The sequence below is a fragment of the Pinus tabuliformis genome, chromosome J (genome assembly GCF_031772625.1).
Source record: "Pinus tabuliformis cultivar Carrire ecotype Pingquan chromosome J, CPIR1, whole genome shotgun sequence".
In the NCBI taxonomy this organism is placed as follows: domain Eukaryota; kingdom Viridiplantae; phylum Streptophyta; class Pinopsida; order Pinales; family Pinaceae; genus Pinus; species Pinus tabuliformis.
This window is the reverse complement of record NC_142295.1, coordinates 1,345,532,047-1,345,538,690: the sequence shown is the minus strand read 5'-3', so window position 1 is coordinate 1,345,538,690 and position 6,644 is coordinate 1,345,532,047.

The following is a 6,644-nucleotide window of genomic DNA, read 5'->3' as shown; positions in this document are numbered from 1 at the left end:
ACATTTTCACTGAAGTATCAGCAATACGAAAATCAAGTTGAATGCTATGATATTGCTTGACATTTCAATTGGATTTTCTGATGGCTGAAAGCAAAGTTGAAAATGTTCAAATTCTAATGAATCAAAAAAAAAAATATTCCCTGAACCTGTTGCAAATTTAAAATGGGTTTGCTACTTACTTCAAGTTTTGAGAAAACAAATGAAAATCTGTAAATAAAACAGAACAAGAATAAAAAATAAACTAAGGAAAAGAGAAACTTAATAAGAGATGAGAATGAACTTGTAAATGCATACCTTGAAGGAAATTGTCTGCAAATCTTACCTCACAAATCTTCAAATCTTTCCTTGGATTTATCAAAATTCTGACTTCGTTCAACATCATCTTATTATTTATTCTAAATCAGAGTGTGCAATCAGCCTAAATAAAATCTTTTTATTCATGTTCAGGAAATCTGAAATTTACCAGAATTAAATATGAAAATAGTCTTCCCTTTTGAATTGAAACAGCAATTTATTACCTCTGCTCATTCCGAATTAATCTTGAGAAAAATTTGTATTGTTATAGTGACTGTTCAATAATGCCTTTAGTAAATAAATATGATGTGTTTTACAACATCAGATAATAAACTAAAGGACCAAATGGGATAAAACCACTAATTGTGGAAGAATATCAACACAGATTTAGATGTGTGCCAGGTGCATATTCTGTCAATACATTATACGAAATAGGCAGAGATGTATTCATGGGTAGAGGTATTGCTGCAAAAGATTTTGATTTAAAAATGGGAAGGAAGAATTAGAAATTTTCTGATGAGAGGCAAATATTTCCTTGAACATGTATATGATATGAGAAGGGCTAATTGCTTCCTTTATTTTTAATCTGCAAAACTATTAAAAATAAATTAACTAAGTTAATTCTACTCCTATTCTAACCATATACATGAAAATGACTAGGTATAGTCATATTTCCAGTGTAACCATTCTCTCATTTTTATTCCTGCATATATGTACAGTTTAAATGCTAGTAATAAAAATAGAAATCTTATTGAACTGAAAAAATTAAATCTGTAAGTAGAATGCAGAGTTATTGTTAGCAATTTAATGAAAATCTCTTTCTCTTGAAATTTCCTTTCTAATTGAGTACCAATTGGATCATAGAAATCTGGATGGATTTCTATTAAGGATTGGGAAATGTTCAAAGGAAGAGATAACAGGCGAGATTGTGGATATGAGCTTTTAAATTCAAAGGCCTGGAAGAAACTGTTAGTGTTATGTGTAAATGTTAAGCTATTAACAATCTTCCATGAAGGAAAAGTTTCCAAATATTTTTCAAATGAATTAATGAAAAATGGATGGAAATCTTTCAAATGAAATGGAAAATTATTAATTAAATTGAATTGCTGGCAAACTTCTAAAACTACATTCCCTTGTTGATATTGCCTTTGAGAAGATAGAAGCTTTTGATAAAACATTAGCATTGATTGAAATTGATATTGAAATTGAAATAGCTTTTGATGCTCTTGATTACAATATAAAACTTCAATGTTCCAACAGGGCAATGCATCAATTGAATGTTTAATAGTAAAGTTTTCAATATGCCAGCGTAATGTATCAAAAATCTGAAAATTAAAGTCTGAAAATAAATCTGATTTTATACAACATAAGTAAGGAAACAAAAATAAAATGAAATCTCTATTTGTACAACTAATGTTACAACACAATTGGGATTGTTTTGAAATAATTTATCCTCCACAAGGATTGGCCAGAATTATGGAATTTGAGTAATTTAGAATTCCAACTTGTGAATTGGAAAGAGAATTATGATTATGAACAGGAATGAAGGTTTGTTCATGATATGAATCATAAATCGGAATATTTTCTTGCATAGTGAAATCATGAAGATAATTTTCTGCTCTAGAATGAGGATTGGTTGGAATAATTTCTAAATTAAAATGTCTCTCATTCTCAGATGTTATTTGAAGTTTCTGATGATTTTCTCGAGAAAAATCAACATCTTCAATGTTAGAGTAATTATCATAAATGATTTCACAAGATTCTCTAGATTTCCCTTCAATCTCATCCAGTATATCAAAACAAGGAGGGACATGAATTTCATGTTCATTAATGGCAAAAAAATGATTATCAATTGCTTCTCTATCTTGATAAAAACTTATTGGTAATTCATTTAGACCATCCTCTTTATTTTTTGAAATATCATTAATACCAAGAGGGGATAAATTACCATCATTAAAAATATCTGGATAAAGGGAAAAATGTGAACCTGAAACAATGCATTTAAAATTGTCTCTATTTGAGAATTCTTGTACATTATGCTCATTGTAAATTTCAGATTCCAGATAATTCCTTTGTGTGCTCATGCTTTTTTGAAGAAGATTGCTTTGTTGATCTGATTTTGGCAATTTCTCATCATGGAAAGATTCAGAAATTTGTACAGTTGTTTGCATTTTATGATCTACTTTGATTGCTGCTTGCATTTGTTGATTTCCAATCTGATTTTCTAAATTTATCTCAAAATAGCTTTCAGACTTCAAGGCAGTTCTTTCTCCAAAATTGCTGCTATTGTCTTCTTGTTTTTGATCAGAAATATTTTCCAAGCTTTGTGAAACCTCTTCATCACAATTTATTTGCACATCCGAATTGGGATTCTCATTTATATTGGAAGAGGATGGAACAAAGCTTGAAATAATTTCATATGGATTGGGAATAGGAGGAAGAGAATAATTATGTTCAAACCAATCTAGTGATTCTTCTTTCGTAGGTTCATCTTCGACCTTAAATTTTAAACAATTCAAATGAAATCGAATATTAAAATCTCTAACAGACTCATTTTCATTTCTTAGATATTCAATTTCATCACATACCTGATCATAATCATAGCGGTCAAATTTACAAACGAAAATTGTAACAAATTGATCCCAACTGTGAATTGAGGCAACTGGAAGAGTTCTACACGAGTTCCTGGCTTTTGCCACAAATGTGAGAGTAAAAATTCTGCATAAGATGCCTTCATCAATTCCTTGAAAATCATAATTTGAAACATTTTGAATAAATTGAAGGCAATGATTAAAAGCAGAAGAATTTCTCTCACCATTGAATTTTACCTGAGACGAGTCTTACCACTTCGGGTGAAGTATTGGAAGATGCACGTCCATGGATACAACTCCAAATTGGAAGTTTAAGAGGAGCCATTTTAATTAAATAAAACGTTAAAATTGAAAGGACTCCAACAAACAACGAGTTTCAGGCCCTCCTTCTAGCACCATTATGTTGAAGCCTCGAAAATCGCTGCAACAACATGGGGGAGACCACCCGGTCCGGACCTTGGTTAGCAGCTCCTTTTCCGTTTGGAATGGTGGTTCCGACTGGTTCAACTAGGTCCAGTTACCTTCTCTCAATCTCCAATGGCTTTAAAATATGACTTTCATTCACCAATGGAAAAGAGACATCAGATCGTCCTTCTTGCTGATCAGGCAAGAAAGTGATCCTTAAGCTGATTTAGGGCTCAGCCAATCCACTACTAAAGCTTGCCTCTTTGGAAAGAAGACTTAAAAGTATGTAAAATTTACTATAAATGCAAACTTGTTCTAAGATGCAAGCAAAAGAAACTATCCTAATCCTATCTCAATTAGGAAGATATAGATCTAACCTAACCAAGAGCAGGTATTTAAAATATTGAGATTTAAATGTCTCGTTTATAATGAATATCAAGTTAATGAAATAGTTCAATTAACTGACATTATGGATACCAAACACATCCTATTAAGACCTTTTAACTGAAATAATCAATCAAGATCACTCGGGAAGTAGTTCACAGAATGATCTTGATCATTTAACCAGTAACTTGAATAATTAAACAATAATATGCGGAAGAAGTTCACAACATAGCACTATTTATTCATTCAATATTAAAAGACAGATTTATGAGTAAATAGTTACTCAAAAATCGAAATTCATCCCATAAGAGCAGAGATAAATAACAACATAAAATAGAAGCAAATTACCCATACCGACAAAAGTGCACAAATATGTAAGCAAATTGACACCATTCCTGTTATCATAAAATGAAACCAGCATTTAAAATAATAGTATTCGAAATACCAATTTATTGAATCCATTTCTCCAGCTCCAGTCTCTAATAGTTCTTTACAATGCCTGGGCTTCTTCTTTCAAAAGCAGAGCTACAATAGTGCAAACTCTGTTCATTATACATAACTCAGGATGTAAAAGAAAAACCTCAATAATCTCCAGATCTGAGATTCCACTCCTCCCACCTACAACTCTAAACCCCTATTACAAAAGTTCTTTTAGAATTCCAAAATTGCAGAGGAGAGCAGCCCTTTGTTACATTCTACAATCTGCTATTTATAACATTTGCAAAGGAATTCTTGAGAGTAACGTTTGTTGAAGAGAAATCTGTCAAATCCAATTTTATTTGCTCCAAATTCCCATCTTCAATTGCTGGAGAATTCTCATTGATTGAGATATTTTCTCCATATATCTTCTACTGTTTTCCTGCAAAAAGAAATCAAAATGAATTAAAATGTAACAATAAAATCAAAATACTATTTCTGGCATTAAAACAAATTTAATCAAATTCTATTTAAATGAATGATTGAAAATGAAATATAAGCTCTCTATTGATGCCTGGGATGGTTTAATTGGCCAAAGATATCATTGATGAGCGAATTTGCAATTAGAAGAGGCTTAAGTCAAATGAAAATGCAGAAAATAACTTAGAAAATTGATTTTGTTTTTAGAAATTCGGAGCTTGATCTTCTGCATGATTTTTGACCCAATTAATGACCGAATCTATTAGTGAAACCTCCTTAGAAAATTTCTCCTTGATTTTATTTTTCTAGTGAGCTATTCTGGGCTTCATTTGGACAAGCAAAACTCATTCTATGAGATTCCAAAGTTGATGAGTCAAATCTGGCCTAAATCTAGAAATTCTGTTGTTGGGCAAAAAATCAGAATTTTTAAAAAACTAATCCTAAATTAGTCTCTAATTAATTCTAATTTATTTGTTAATTATCAAATAAACTAATTATTAATTTAACTAAATAATATATGATTAATTATTTATAAACAAATTTAATCTAATCAAGAACTAATTAATATTAATCTAAATGATATTTTAATTTTAATTTAATCAAATTAATTAAATGTTATAAATTAATTAATCTAATTAATTTAAAATTTATTAATTACATATTAAATATTTTTAAACTATTAAAATAAATAAATAAATAAACTAAACTAACACTCCACTCCTACTTCTTTACTCATACGTATGAGTGGAAGTTTAAGAAAAACAAATAAATTACAAACTTTATAACATAAGTTAATGCCCCATGCCCTTTTAATGATCGGCGATCGGGGATATGAAGTGTCGGGGCTTTTTAAAATGTGTCAAGTCAAAACTCCCGATGCGATACATGAACTTTTTAATGATCGGGGATTGGGATATCGCATATCGGGGGTTTGTCAAGTTTTATTCAAAGTTGTCGTGTATGAAAACTTCGATGTGATTTAAAATTTTATTTATTTTTTATATTTTTATCTTATATTGTTTTATTTTAATAAATTTTATTTTATAAACTACTGCCCCTTTAATAAAAAAAGAAAATTAAACTACAGTTATTTTGAAAAATGAAAAATAAACTACAGCCACTTCAAAATTATGATTTTTCGAGATTAGTAATTTATTGGAGTAAATTACTAAAATCCAGTTTCTTCATGATTTGGTTGTATAAGTTAAAACAAAATGAAAAAATATTAGTGAGAACTAACTAGGGGATAATATTTAAAATAAATGCATTATTAACTAATTTATTTACAAAATGCAATATTGTACATTTTATGCATTTTTAACCCAGACTAGATAAATGACGGAACTTCAAAGGAGTGTCATTTTCAAACCGGTTGACCGAATGAGGCGAAACAAGCCTCAATGGGAAGCTTATAAAAAATCGATTTTAACAAAGCAATCAAAAAAACAATCTAAAGAAAATGAAAAATTAACAAAAGCGTAGGATAATCAATTAAATAAAAAAAAACTAAAAGGCGTTTAGCCAAAAATTTATAGAAAGGGTCTCCATTATTTGAGTTGAGCAAGTAAAAAATGGGGGGTTGTGTTTTTACCACAACATGACTGTCACTGGAAACTGTGTAGTTATTGTTGGCAAGGATTGCACAGTCACTGTCTCCAGGGACTATGCAATAACTGTTTCTAGAGATTGTGAAATCACCAAGGCATGTGTTATCTTGTGAAGACATCAAGTGATCTAGGTGGATATTGATGGCCACCCGTCTATTCTACCTAGACCAGCAATGCTATCTCTTTCCATTTCACTAATTGTAGCATAATTTACCATTTTTGGCAATTTTTTGTGTCTGAAACTCTTGAAGCCATTTTGAGGCTCTAAACAAAATTGTTTTGAAAAACATGCCGCCCATAGCCAAATTGTAGTGGATTTGTTGGAATGTTTTTGTCCTCGGATAGATCCTCCTAATAAGGTATCGTGCATGCTAAATGGAGATCATATGGCCAAATTATGACCCTAGGAAGTTAGCATTCCAACTAATCCCAACGAGGCCTACAAAATTTTGGTGCTTCATCTCCT